We start from the raw sequence: 15,705 nt of genomic DNA, 5'->3' as shown, positions 1-15,705 counted from the left end.
TTGCATTAATAATGAATGGCACATAATTAACATGGTGCATTAATAATCCTCTACTTGTCTATATGGTTTCCTTTCTTTAAACATGTGGTGGTAGTTATTTATGCAGAGACGGTGCATAATGGTGTTCCAGACTACCACATAGGAGGGACAGCCTTGAAATGAATTGTGAGAGGCCGAGGTATTATCATATTTTTTTACTTTGTTTGCTTTGGGTACATATTACGTATTATTAATTTAGGTATGTTTATGTATGACTTGTAACAATTGACAGGGACTGTTCAGCAAAATGTGTACATTTTTCAAAGGGATTTGAAAAGTATGGGAGACAAAAGGCTTGAAAAAGAGTATAATCCTGCTTTATGGAATGAGAATAACAGTACCATAAGTTGCAGAATGAGACTTCTGGTTCAGTTTGGGGCTCACAATGAACAAAAAACATTGCCTATCTGCACTTCTCCTTGGAAGGTGTCAACTGGTATGCCCTGATTATTACAGCTGCTCTGCTTGAGAGGAGCTGCATGTAAGCAATGCTGCTGATGCCACACATGAATGAATGCAAAAGGTGAAAGTGATCTTCAGGTATCCATCTGGAGCAGGACAGAAGCTATTTTCCAACACCACCATCAGGCATGTGACAGAATGAAAGCAAGCAAGATTCTTCACTGTCAGGCAAAAGATAGCCTAATACCTTAAGAAAAAAGATGCTGATAGGCAAAGAAAAAAATGTTGGTAGATAGCTTTTGAAGATCTATGTCCCTGCCTGGATGACGCTAAATATCTAAGTAAATCAAAATTATTAAGTTTCAGTAGAAATGTATTCATTTTTTTGTGTTCTTTACAAATATTTAGCTTAAATACAGTATGTTTCTATAATCTATTATGATGACAATGCTTGTACAGTATGTGCCTTTGCGTAAGAGAAAGCTTTGTGGCAATGCTTGGAGAGTTTGGGTCTATCTTCGGTAATATCTGTGTTGACGTGACAGAATGAATAACAGACAGAAATGTTGTCTGCTGTCTTGTGTATGTGTTTAAAGCAGCTTCCCAAAATTTTGGTTCTTTTACTAAGTCTGGTTAAACAGTTCAGCTAATACTGTGTTGCTGTTTCACATTAGAAAGCAAATCTGCAATATGTTCAGTTGAACATTGTTGTGTAATATCAAGATCAACATTTCAGTGGATTGCCTTTGGGGCTTATAACAAAAGTATTCTATTATTTTGTTATTGTAAAGGACATATAATAATTCATACTGTATTTTATACATTTGTCTTTATTCAACAATATAACAGAGAAGAGAAAAAGGTTTTAGTCTTTTGCAGTCTACATTCTGACAATGTAAGGATAAAAAGTTAGCTATGGCTTTTAACCTCTTAAGCTTGTCAGTAAGCTTAAGAACCTTAAAAGATTAGCCCGGAAGAGCCTGGCATAGTAAGAACAACTCACACATAATGATAATAATTGTACTTGATAAATGGTGCACAAACCAAATGGCATATTTAAGAAAAAAAAATCCCTAACACAAATATTTCATACACTATAAATTCCAATCACACAGAACATTTGGCATACTTAAAGATGGCCTCATTTTTACTTTTGTCTTTATTTTACAAGGAAGTTACCTGGAGAACTTTCTCTTAATATAGTGGAAGAGGTACCACTTGCAGATTGAAATTTAAGAAAACAAAATCTTGTTTCAGGATTTCAGCAAGAAAGTATCACTAGAGAAAGCATCTTCCATGGCATAGCAAAAACCTTGATTTCTGTATTTTCCTATTTGCAGTCTTATTTACTAAATATGTCCAAGGCCATATTTTGTACATATTATATTAGACGAAAAAAGCTCTGTTTATTACAAGCAGTTTGTTCAAATGTGAATAACCACGAAAAAAACCCTATGATTACAGAAAAAAATATTTCATTAAGTCAGGCTTGTGATTTAAGCTTAACACCAACACCCATAGAAATCGTGTTTTAAAATGTGTCATGTAGTGTACAAGTGAGGCTAAATTTAGGTTCTGAAAGTTAATGGGTGTCACCTTCAGTTTCTTTGTAATCTGGAAGGTATCTCACTCGAATGAACATCTGAAGGATATAACACGGTCTGCTGTCTTTGTGTGCAAGCTGTAGCAGTGTGCTTCTGACTTCTAAAATTTAGTGTTCAAACATACAAGAAAGTATAAGTCTAAGAAAGGTACTGCATCTCAGAAAAAAATTAGCAGCACAAATAACATTGGATAATTTAATTTAATTATTTGAATACTTAATGATTTCTTTTGGGAATCAGACAGAATCCTGGACAGCAGGAGTGGTTTTGTCTTGTTTTAGGTGTTCTTCTGTTGGAATCTCCAGTGGTGAACATCTCGAGTGGTGGAGGGGGGATTATGTTGTATTTTCTACTTATATTTAAAATTATTTTTAGAAAGCAGAAGAGAATGCTGAACAGATTTTAAAATAGACATTACCATTGTTGATGGCTTTAATGTGCCACACATGCAATTTAATTGAAAGTTAGAAGGGATGATGAAGAACTGTACACAAATGTGTGTAGTTGTTTCAGAGTTCTAATTGGACAGCTTACATTTTTGTTAAAGAGACGTTGCACCAGAGTTGCTGAAAATGTGCAGTACATAGACACAATGCCCAAACGGTTTTACTCATACCCAGGATGGCCATGATGAACATTAATAAGACTGTGAAATTAGATTAATATAAAATTACTTAATGTCTTATTTCTGGATTTAATTAATGTATTTGTATGAAAGCTCATACAAGTTTTAAACGACATTTCAATACGTTTATGCCATATTGTATATTTAATATTTGATTTTTCTTTCTAAAACCCACAGTCTCAGGCAAAGATGCTGCTCAGTGTTTATATAGAAAGCAGAGGACTGGTTTAGTGACACACACTAGCTAACAGTCCTAATCAGCTGCACAGCCTCCACCTCTGAGCAATAAAAAGAGATAAATCATGACCAATCTCTTCACCTGACTAAATCCTAAGTCATTACCTCACAAGGCGGGGCTGCTTTTGCTTAGTGAAGCAAAGCATTTCCTAATGATTTTCCCTCCCAGGCATGATTGAGGTATGGGGAGGAATTGGGGGTGAAGTTCTTTTCACTTACTGGAATGGGAACCAAGAAGAGGTTGTGAACGTATTCCAAGTCTGAAATCCCTAGCTGCACATAGCATATTCAAGGGGCAGAAGCTGTTATGCTGTCACAATACCACCTGAATGTTTCAATGGAGAGCTACTGTATAACCTCTCTTAGATGTTACTTAACTCCACTCCATCCACAGTTTGAAGGAAACTCACCTCTCTCACTGAAAACAGACATACTGTACTGTCTTCTTGACTCTGTCATATCTCTTCTCCAGTGCACACTAACTCAGCTACTGTAATACATTTGTCAAAATTCACAACACTTTCTTTGGATTACTGACATTACTGTTAAATAAGGAATAGAAAAATTGCATCTCCTAACATATCATTTAGCTAAGTTACCTATTGATGATACCTATTACTGTGATCTGTGTTTATAAAAGTTTGTCTTAATAAAATGTAGACTAAAAAGGGACTAAAAATACTTCTACCCCCATAACAAATGATTTTTGCTCACTTAGTTTTTGTTCTGGATGTCAACATAGAGGGGAAGAGAAAAGCAGCTTTTTTCAAATTATTCTTTAAAGGCTGTGCCTATGTTGTTCTAATGTGTCAAATAAAAATAATATTATTAAAACTGTAAATCTCCACCATATATTAATCATATAATAATTAAAATACCATTGAATATACAAAATCAAACTGACTTTATTTATTTTATCAGGATGATGTTTAAGATCAATACTGTATGTATTTATACAAGACAGTAACTGAAGATTTTGTTTGAAACACTGTCTATCCATTGCCAAAAAAATCACTATGAATGTTTATTACATTACTTAAGATAATTATTGTGATTAAAGTGCTTCTTTTGCTTTATGACCCAGTACATGATGTTTTTTATTTTTACTATTTTTCTTTAAAGGTCTTTCCTTATTCATGCTCAGAACCTATGTTGTCTGTTTGCCTTTTCAAATCGTGGTTCTCAGCAAAGGAGTACAGAGGTTAATGGATCACCTCACTGATTAGGGTTAGGGTAGCGCATTGTGAATCTATGGAGTGAGAGTAGATCTGTGCTTAGTAATCCAAGTGCTTTCTACTTCAAAAGATTGCTCTCCAAAAGAAAAAATGGCATAGAAATGAGTAGAGTAAAATTATCTTTATACACATGAAAAAATCATGCCTCAGAAATAATTAATACTATTAATACAAATATGAAACAGATTAAAAAAGTACCAACAGCTTTGGTAATATATAGTAGTGATTGAAAAGTAAAATTATAGGCATTGTGATGTCCTACTAAAAATACCTTCTTCATTAAGGTTGGCTTTTCTGTGTAATTACTTTAAATTTATCTAAAGCCAGTGGTCAGGCTACATGATACAAAGTTTAAACAATTAAGTGTTACCATGTCCATCTGCATCCCCCATGGCAGAATTGAAGTATACACGTTGAACAAAATTCTGAACACTATGAAAAACTGCATTTCATGCAGGGTGTTAACATCACTGCCGCATTTATATTGCTGCATAAGGCACTCTGTTCAGGGTAAATTGCCCGGAACCATATTTTACAAAACACGGGCACCCAACCTGTCATTGCTATTAAATTATTATGTCTTTAATGCAGTCTTGTCAACTGCCATAATTTTTACAGCCAAACACTCATTTGCTCCTATCAATCCTGTATTACTTTCCCAATTAATCTGGGTCCCTATTTCTAGTCATTATTTTAAAAGACTGAAATGGGACTACGGTGTTTTAACAGCAATTAATTAGTTTGGTTTTCCGTCATCTACCACCAACGTAGTGTATTTTTCAAAATCCGCTTGTTTAAGTACTTCAAAAAGGAGCAATCTACTGTTTATCCTGTTCTTCAGTCTCAAAAGTCTGTGTTTAATTGAGTTCACATGTCTTCAGTAATGACTTTTCTATATGTGATATGAATCATATTTAGTATGGTGTTAGTACCATAAAATTCCACTCAACAGCAAAATGATCTACATTGCTAACTACAATGTATTTATGATATCATTTAAGCTCATTAATGTCCCTTAAATTCAACAAATCATATTTAATGCCTTGAGGCATTGTCTAGTCCATTACATTTGCAAATAATATTGGATAAACTATGATTATTCATCATCACTGAAAGGGTCATTTTATAAGTGGAAATAACTGAAAGAAGAAACAAATAGTAATGCTGGCTGTGGCAATAAAAGAAGTTAGGTTTTGGTCTGCTTTTCATTCATTTTATTGCAGATTTACAAACAATTCTTCAGTTTATTAGTTTTCAAAGGTAAATAATGGGAAGGTTCAATTCATATGTTCACAAATTCTTTATTAGATATAAAAAGGTAATTACAAATATAGCAAAACCAAAGAGTTTTAAGCATTTTGTGTAAAAACAGGATGAGGTAAATGTGACCAATAGGGTTTAAACGTCATAACCTTAAGAAAGTAAAATCTTTTAAAAATATATGATCTCTTAAAATGTACTTATGTCCATTAATGTGTTTCATTATGGTGCTTGGATTTTCAATATATGGTGTCTCTATAACTAATTGAAATGTTGGTGAACATTATTAATGCTGGGATTTTATTTTTATTTGTCTTTTCTTGTCTTCAAATAAAAATATATATTATTATAGTAACTAGAACCATTTGTCTCCTAAGCTTATGATGGCCCTTGATTCTGTAATCACAACATATGTAATAAATACATTTACATTCAGTAAAAACAATAGTAAGACACAATTTTAAAATAATGAATCTATAACATTAGCTTTGCTTTCCATCAAATACAAAACACACCCTCTCATCTTATCTCAGTAGAGCTTTCACCCAGGAAAGGAAGTACGCTTGTATATTATGGCCAGCAGCCATATCACTCTGCAACTGACAACTGGCAGCCAATTGAAGCTAAGCAGGTGTGAGCCTGGTCAGTACCTGGATGGGAGACCTCCTGGGAAACACCAAGGTTACTGCTGGAAGAGGTGTTAGTGAGGCCAGCAGGGGGCGCTCACCCTGCGGTCCATGTGGGTCCTAATGCCCCAGTATAGTGATGGGGACACTATAGTGTAAACAGGTGCCGTCCTTCGGATGAGATGTATTTATTAAAAATCCCAGGGCATTTCTCAAAAAGAGTAGGGGTGTAACCCTGGCGTCCTGGCCAAATTTCCCATTGACCCTTACCAATCATGGCCTTCTAATAATCCCCATCTAAGAATTGGCTTAATTACTCTGTTCTCCTCCTCACTGATAGCTGATGTGTGGTGAGCGTTCTGGCGCACTATGGCTGTCGTCGCCTCATCCAGGTGGATGCTGGACATTGGTGGTGGTGGAGGGGAGTCCCCATTACCTGTAAAGTGCTCTGAGTGGAGTGTCCAGAAAGGGCTATATAAGTGTTAGCAATTATTATATTGCCTCTCAAAAAAGAACAGCAAAACTGTTCAGCAAAAAAGGATGCAAATCCTGGCAGTTCATAAAACTTTAGACAGCAGTGTGGAATAATAGAGATCTGGACCTGGGGGGGATCATCAGTTTCAATCCCATGTAGGGTGTTGCTATTGTACCCTTGAGAAAGGTGCTTCATTCATTTATTTTCAGGTCATTACTGCAATCAGGAATTTGCTTTCAACTAACCTACAGTTTCTAGCTAAATAATTAAAACCTGCATTTTACATTCACTGATATTTTATTCTTTCTTTCCCTCATCATTCAAATTCTCCATCTGCTGTTTTGCTGTGTCTTTCTGGAGGTGATAGAGAACACTTACTGTATGCTCCCGTAAACTGATAACTCAGCAACACTTGATTTAACATCTCTGTATGCAGAATGACAGCAGACAACTGCTGGCAAAAACAGCCACTATATCTGTTCAGAAGAGTGTCACACAGGTGGAAAGACAGGCAACAGAAGAACCTTGGAGTTTATGAGTGGTATGTTAGTGTGATACTATGAAATGCATTTGTGGACATCTTTTCTCATTTTCCTGAAGGGAGAGAAGTAACCATAACCATTAATAATTAGTGTTATCTTTTGACAAAAGAGTCAAAATTTCCAATTTTCCAAAAGCAAAAAAAAAATGGTCGGTCTTAAAATAGCTAAAAGCACTACACACACTCACCTCCACATTATTTATAATTCTATCCTTATATGGAATAATAATTTCAGGTTATTAATACTAATCCAGAGTTATTTAATGAGATTTATGAACACTCTGTATCTAAACTGGAGAACACTGCTGGAACTTAGTTTTGCTTTAATTTTTTTACAGTAGATTTAGTAAAGGATCATGAGTTCTCTGTGTGCTTTTCTGTTTTCAGCTGTTTTGACAACAGTACCTCAACAAAGTCATGTCAGTGACTATTAGCCATTACTTTAGAGATTAACCAAAACATTTGCTAAAGAGTCGCTAAATTATAGTATTGCAGTTATCACATTTTGAAATGCATATAATGCACTACAAGCACTGAGCTGGGTCCTGCCATTAAAAGGAAAGCAGTGTGTTAGATTTAAAGTGTACCATTGCACCCCTAGTGGATGCTTTTTTTGGCCAATGTTCTTTTTGAAACTTTATGCCCTGTGTCTTTCATTCTTTACAAATGCAATGGGGAAAAAGGGTGATTCCTACAGGCAGTGCTGCCTTTCCCTGTATCTCTACATACAGCAGACATCAGTGCTAAAACTGAAGAGCAGGTTTAATCCCACAAACAGATGTGATTTCTTATCTTGAAAAAATTGTAAAACATCTTGCCAAGCGGAGTATGCATACCCGTCTCAACCCAGAGCAAAACTTTGAACATATTCCAACGTTAAAGCACATGCATGAATTAGGTATGTTAATATGATTGGGTCATAGATGTTACCAGGTGAGAAACCTTTAGTTTTCAAGGTATAACAATAGAACATTTTAAATCTGAACAGATTATGTGAAATAGTCATGGCAGGTTGGGTTTAAATGTTTAAATATTTGCCTTTTTGTTCAATGTCTGTGCAGATAAATGCCTGCACACTCACAGCTGTTTTTTATTTACAATTAATTCAGACATTTATCCATTCATTTCCTCCTCTTTTTCCTTTTTTAAAAAAATACTTTAATGGCATTTGGATCCTTTCCAGTTGCTTTACTGTACAGTAGAAAACAGGTTTTAAGAAAGTCTTAATCTGCACGACTATCATTGACAACAAGGGACCCATTAGATTCATGCTGTTCTTCAATCCTGCATTGATTTACTCTTATCTTCACTAGTAACAATACCTGTACATGTAAAAGACATGTTCTTTGAACTTGATGAGTGTGACTGAAAGAAATTTACTGCTGAGAGATGTCATTAAATCACAAACACACTTGTGCTTGTACAGTAAACCATACCAAAAGAACTATAATTGACCTATGATTAGTTATGGGTATAACTATTTCCAAAGCTACTAATTGACTTTGATTTTGATTACATCCAATAATCCTTTTAATCTTTTAACTTCCAACAATCCCACTCAGTTCCTAATCCAAATAAAGTGTTACTAATTTGTTACCAAAAGGCAAATATAAGGAGATACAGGCTGTTGAAATCTTTCTATTTGCAATAATAAAAAATCCCAGGTAGAGTCTCTACTTCAACATATGTAAAAACATGTTACAATTGAGAACATTTCATTTTTTATTTTTGACACAGGACTTCTTTGGGAGAGTGAAGTCTTAAGATCACAAACGAGAACAAAACTCCTCAGTTTTGCAAAATACTTTCAACAACATAGGAGGTGAGAGGTTGCTATGGTGACAGATGATAAAAGACAACTGCAGGACAGAAAGAATGAAAAATAAGCTCTAACTTTAAATTGCGAATTTTCTCAAAAGCTACCAAGACAGCAAGATGGTTCCTTTTTCTGGTCTTTTCATTTGTTTTGTTTTTTTCTGTAAAATGCTGGTGAACCTTTCATTGCAGTTTACTCATTTGTTAGTTGCTGGTTTTTATTTCAAATCCCCTGAAGTGGATTTATTTCCTTCTCTTTGATTAATCTTATTTAAACCAAATGCTTTTAATCCTCCTTCCACATCTGATTACTGAATTAGGAAAATATACTTTATAAATATAATAAATAAGTGACTACTATTCACATGCTATATCTGTAAGATATGCTTTTGAAAGTGCTGGGCTAATTCTTCTTTAGCATTCTACAAAATATTTTCTACATATTAAAAACATACCCATTTACTTTCCCTTTCTTCCTGTGAAATGTTTATATATGTAAGTGAAAACAAAGGTTTGCAGCTGGATCTTAATTTTTTGGACAAATGTGGTGACTTTTTCAAGAGCTGTTCCTTAAATATTTGAGAAGGAGAGCTGGCAACATTGCCCACCACTGGTAGCAGGGGGGATCTTGCTGAAATCTCCACAGATTCAGGAAATCCTTCCTGTGAGAGTGTTCCTATTCAGAATTGGGGAATTAGTCTTGTTGAGTTTTTTTTGTTGTAAATATTTTTTCTTATATATATGTAATTCAAATATTTGTGAATACTTTTACTGTATATACTGTAGGAAAGACACCCACTCAGATCTCCGTGTTTAAATCTATGATTTAAAGACTAGAATTTCCTGTTCTAGTGTAGAATCAAGTAGCCTGTATTATATACAGTATATATCCCAGCGTCATATTTCTGTTAAAAGAGGAACAGAAGGATAAACTGCAAGTATAGTGCAGATACATTTTTTTACCATGTACGCAGGTATTTGATGCTTTTCAATTTGATAACTTAACAACTCCAAAGGCCCCTGGGAGTTTACAGGTCCTAGGAGAGTGTATCGGCTATTTGAGATATGGAAGGACAGGGCATTTAAGATTAATTGTAAAGTTGATTTATGCATAGTCAACAGAAAAAAGAACAACATCAACAACCTACTTTTAAACTGAAAAAGAAAGTCCTGTTCTTCCTCCTGGAATCCTATAATGACATTTTATACAGCATACCTAGAGACATTAAAAACACAACAAATGAAATTGGTTCCTACTGTATATTCATTTCTTGCATTTTTGATGTCACTCAGTATATATTGTATACTCCATTTATAATTCCCTCCAAAATATTTGTATCACAACAACACATTTGGCATTTATTCTGTGTATGCAAATTAAATAGGAAGCTAGTGTATATCATTATTCTTCCAAATACATTAAACATAGGAAGCTACAGTATATGCTTCTTTAAAAAATTAAGACTTAATAATAATAATGTGTTAGAACTGAATTCAACAACCTGTCTTCATCTTCTGCATTTTTATAGTAAAGAATACTCTGTGGTATAAAACAGAAGTTCAGCTTTTAGAATTTCAGATTGTTCTTGAACAATCAAGGTATAGTATGAGCTCTAGTTTTTGTATCATTTCTTGGTGCCACACCATGCCCATTTAACATTTACTCTGAACATTCACTCTTTATACTGAGATGGCTGTTCAGTCCAGTGCGCTTCATGAAAGGGCAGAATGCAAGTGCAAAGTTCTTTGTTACTGTAATGACGGTATGCTTCAGTTCAACTCTTAAAATGTGTAATATGGAAGGCAAGCATTAGGGCCGAAAGTTTGGCAAAGACAGAGCATTTTGGCAAAATGCAGATGCAACTGCCTCATCATTTTTAATAGAACGGACCCATTCCGACTGAAATTTATCTCCTTCCATTTTATAAATAAGCCTGGATTTTCAAGGCAAAGTCCAACTATATTAATAATTAGAGCATTTGTTGACAAAATAAAGTAAATATAAAGCTTTATTATAACAACGAAATTCTCCTTATGCTTGCAGAGGCAGAAAGCCGTAAAGCTTTTCAAAATGGAACATCCAATTGGCCTGTGTGATTTATTTATTTTTTCCTCTTCCTTTTAATGGAAATATAAAAGCTAACATTGATTAGTGTTTAAGGAATGCCAGTTAATAGATTAAAAGCACACAGTGGCCAACAAAAACTCTGCACCTCCACTGTTCAGTTACAAGACATTCTTTTGTAGATGATGCTAATTATTATAATGATTGTCACTCTCTTTTCAGTTTTCATTTATCAGAATGAACAATGTCAGGTGAACAAAGCTGAGCAACTTTTAAAAGGTTATTGTGCACTTCAGAAGAATACCACTGAGGAGCACTCACTTTTTATACACTATGTAATTAATTCATATTTACATACTGTATACACACAATTACGTATAGATGTAAACAATTTTATCCATTGTGCAGTTAAATAGTATTCCCCAGCCTATTAATCAAAGAGCATGTGGTAAAAAAATAACCAATATGTAAAACTACAATAAGTTCAAGAACATGTATTAGTTTTGCACATTAGAAAGCTGGAGAGCCGAACAGATTGACTAATTGATTTATACAGGTAGCTAACTTTTACTGCATGTACAGTATTAATGGTTCCTTCAATAGTGCATCACAAGTTAGTACATCAGTCCTTACTGATGTATTCATGTTTTTCAGAGTTTAATTTTAAGTTACAGCCTGCTAAAACTTAAAAACATAAAAACAGAATGTCACTCTGTCTTGAGACTCAAATGTGAGGATCACATATTTCTAAACTTTGATCTGTCTTTGCGAAGTTGCAATTTATGCAGATGGGATTTCAGTCAAAGTATGTGGTCAGTGAAACCCGCTTCTGTAGAGGAATTTGTTTCAATTCAAGATGTTTTGTCCACTGCAGTTTGCAAAGCACTGTGTCCTAAAGGAAACACCTTCAAATTGAAATGTTGACCCATGTTATTATTGTGATTTAAACTCCTTATTATCATTTTCACCAACTGAATAACTTTTACCTGGTACAGACATAAATAAGTTAAGTTTCCTTTTTGCTTTGAACAAACATTATGCTGTTGTTTTTAGCATTATTTGTGTATTTTCACAAATTGTATTTCAAAATAAATAATTTCACAAAGAAATGGCCGGGCTAGGATTTCTAATACATTTAAACCATTCTGAGTGTACTTGAATCTATAGCTGTGAGCAAGCATGCACTAAAAAAAGTCAGCATTTCATTAGTGTCTCAGTAAATTCTGCAGACAACATAGCTTGCTGTTTAATCATTTATCTTTCATGGTATCCTGTATATTCAAACATTTCAGACTGCTTGATTGCTTATTTATTTATAGAATGGCTGAGAAAAAAATGCTTATCATGCAAATAGATGAGTACAAATGTTATCAATTGCTGTGCATTGTACTTTCATAATCCTTTTAAAATGACCATGCAATTATACATTACATTACAGAGGACTGATTGAAAATTGAATATTTGTTTTCATACCTATAGGATAATTTAGATTCATTTATTTTCTATCTTAAATGTCTACAGTACACAAGTCATCAAAATGAGTCTCAAAACAGCTTCAAAGTATTCACAGAGGAACAGTGTGCAAGTCATTAAAAAAGTTATACAATGCAAATAAGATGGAACAATGTAGAAATGAAGCAGACCATATATGCCTAAAGAGACCGAACTGACCAATAGTTGTAAAGATTTAATTATGATAGATAATGTTTAATTTGCTATAAGGGTGTCTGTTCTATGTGAAAAATACAAAACATTCCTATATGCAAAAAATGACTTCATAGAATTCATGGAGGATAATAATAAAAGCATTTTCATTTTTGCTTTTTATTATTAGGCCTTTCCAATAATAAAAATAGATATTTCTTGTAAGCTCTATATGGGACAGCTATCATGGAAAGCATTCCCAATCCTCTGACCACCAGCTTTCAATTTGTATAGTTTGTGTATCTAGGGGAGAGGAACACCAGCTCCCCCTTCCTTCTGTGATCAACCGAAATCGGACATCTGTTTAGTGATGTTTATGTAAGGAATAAGTAAGCTAAGGGAAATATTATGTTAGTTTTATTTTACCCTCTTTTTTTGTTTAAATCAAAAACAAAAGGAAAAAAACGTACTGAGCTTTAAGACATGATGAATGCTCTTCCACTAGCTATGCTTACACCTTAAAAGAGTTTCCCCCTCAGCCCTGCAAAACCCAGGTGCAACTGAAAAATACATTGCTTTTCTTTTCACAGTTAAATGAAGTAACAAAATCTCCACAAGTTGGTTTCCAGCTTAGTACTCAATACACAGGGCACTGACAAACTTCCAGAGCCACATCCTCATACTTCATGTTAAGTTCTCGCCATAAATCAAGTATTTACTGGAAACACTTCGGGGCAATTATACTGTTATCTGCAGGTAGTCTGACTTGTGTATCTTTTGACTTTTGATGTTAAAAATGGCAGAAAAATAACATTGAGGTGATCTAGCCACAAGAGCTACCAGGGGGTGGTGTGTTTCTTGTCAGCTGTAAACTCCAGCCGGAAAAAATCTCCTTTTTTTAAAAGGGTGTCCTGCACCTTTTCAAGCATAATCTTCAACAAGGCATGAAACAACGAGCCATTAAGGCAATGACAAATGCCTTTCTTGCAGTCCTGACTTCCCTTTGAAGTTTATATTTACAGGCTAAACGCTTTTAGAAAGGACTGGCAAACTGTCCAGTACCAGTACTTCGGAGAAGGAAGAAGGGTGCCAATAAGCACATTGCACCCTATTAGGAAGACTGTGTTTCCCTCACACCCCATGATCTGAACGCAAGTTTTATTTTCGGAATTAATGAATCTTGTGGAAATGAAACCCTCCTTGAAGAGGGATAGACAGAGAGAGGAGGGGAGGAAAAGAAGAAGCAGCCAAAGATGAGAATGAAGAAAAGGAGAAGTGAGAGAAATAATAGCAAAAGAGAAAAAAAAGGATTTCCGCTAAAACTAATCAATCAGGAATTTATAATAGCTTCCATGCAGAAGTGCTGACACTGGGTCACCGGTTCCTGTGACCCTTATGCAAGGGCAGAGCCTGAGAAAGAGAAAGAGATAACAGAATCCTAAGCTAATTGTCCAGCCAGTGTCAGTGCTTTCAATGCATTCCACTTTCACTCTAACTCATTTTTTTCCTTTCTCTTTCAAGCAACTCCTTTCTATCATTCTCGGCTAGCATGAATTGCATTTTCTCTCAAAACACCCTCCAACATCCATCGGCACATGTGCACTGTTTGGCTCATCAGTGGGAGAAATCCTTGTGAATGCAAAGAATATACGCGCATCCCTCTGCATGAGTCCTTCCCACATAAAATACATTAGGGATAGATATCTTTTTACATGCATTAAGCATTAAAATGAAATCAATATTAATTAGAAATGAAAAACATTCACTGTCTTCAAACTCTCTCTCCTTCTCTCTGTCTCCTGCAGCCAGATACAGGGAAAAAAAGGTTAGCATCTCCTTGCGAAAAATAACTGCAAATCTTTTTTCCTAGGGATCAGAAACTATCCCAGCAGAGCAGTAAGAAAATCAGATCCTGGTACTCACTTAAAATGCTTGAGCTTGCTCCTCTCTTGTCGTTCTCTGTGGTCGTGAGCTCCAATACAAAAAGTTGCCAGTGCGATCAGTGCTATTGCTGTGCTTTAACCAGCAGCTTGCTCTGCACTGGCTAGGGGATTAAAGCACTTTTAAACTCACACAGGCACCCCATGTGACCAGGAGAAGTCATTGGTGAGGGCTCAGGAATAAATTATGAGCCGAGCCGTGCATGCACCCCCTAGCCACTGTTTCGGGAAGTGTATGCTTTAAAAATACACACGCTCAGAGATCCTTGTCTAAGGACTTGCTAGAGGCTCTACAACAGAAGAATGAGGATGATATTATGTGATTGTTTTTCATCTTTCTTATGTACTGCTGCATGCTAGCAATTGGGAAGACTGTCTATGAAGGTCCCAGCTGTAAATTGTCCTTCATAGGTGTTCCATGGTTTTACACACCTCTATAAATATATGCGGACTTCAGTTATTACAAGTAGATTATTGGGCTGTTTTAATTTGTTTAAATGGATTATTTTATCCACATATAGAATGCAATTGACAAGAAGCTGTCTACTGAATTAGAAAAACAAATGAGTGGAAAAAATCATCAGAGAATGAAGCTGTGTGCAAACAATATATTTTCAATGTGGATATATTATACAGTTGTGAAAAAATATACTTTACTTGATATGTTAGAGTGATCGCAGTGGGAAGGAATTAAAAACATGTTTGTGATCATCTTGTTCAAATCAGATTTTGGTCTCTTGTAGATGTCAATCTTTAAAATCTGCTGAAAAAGGCAAATCATTTTGTGAGTTGTGCAAAAAAAATGTAATTGTAAATTAATAAAGATTTATAGAAATACTTATATATTTTAATACTTGAGTTTACCTGGGTGAAAGGGGATGTACACGTTTACTTTTTTCTACGGAATTTAGAAGGAAAAACATGCTGACACAAGTACAACACAAAATGATGATGGTGCAATTGACAGAAAACCATGTAAAGTTAAGTACTGTACATGCAAAGATGAGAAAGAGAATATTCACATGTATCAAAACATAAAAAGGAGACAGGAGAGTTGAAACAAAATAAATGTATTTTTTTGGAATCAGACAAGAGAATTAGCTGCGTGGGTTTTGGATATGCAAAGGAAAACAAAACCAAGGACATGATTATTTAATGGCTCGTGAATATAACTGAGAGTATGATAAACTACTGTAC

At 34.8% G+C, this 15,705-nt stretch overlaps 1 protein-coding gene across 1 annotated transcript in view; it reads right to left on the bottom strand.

Moving 5' to 3' along the window:
- cntfr (ciliary neurotrophic factor receptor) overlaps positions 1 to 14,611 on the bottom strand; it is a 197,266-nt gene extending 182,655 nt beyond the window's left edge. Inside the window, exon 1 of the mRNA XM_088910707.1 lies at positions 14,492 to 14,611. The gene's annotated coding sequence lies outside the window, so the exon portion shown is untranslated. The remainder of the gene's footprint in view (positions 1 to 14,491) is intronic.
- Positions 14,612 to 15,705: the final 1,094 nt, after the last annotated feature.

The sequence above is a fragment of the Atractosteus spatula genome, chromosome 3, assembly GCF_055471065.1.
Source record: "Atractosteus spatula isolate fAtrSpa1 chromosome 3, fAtrSpa1.hap1, whole genome shotgun sequence".
NCBI lineage: Eukaryota > Metazoa > Chordata > Actinopteri > Semionotiformes > Lepisosteidae > Atractosteus > Atractosteus spatula.
The sequence above is the reverse complement of the archived record's forward strand: the minus strand, read 5'-3'. Positions and strand labels throughout refer to the sequence as shown.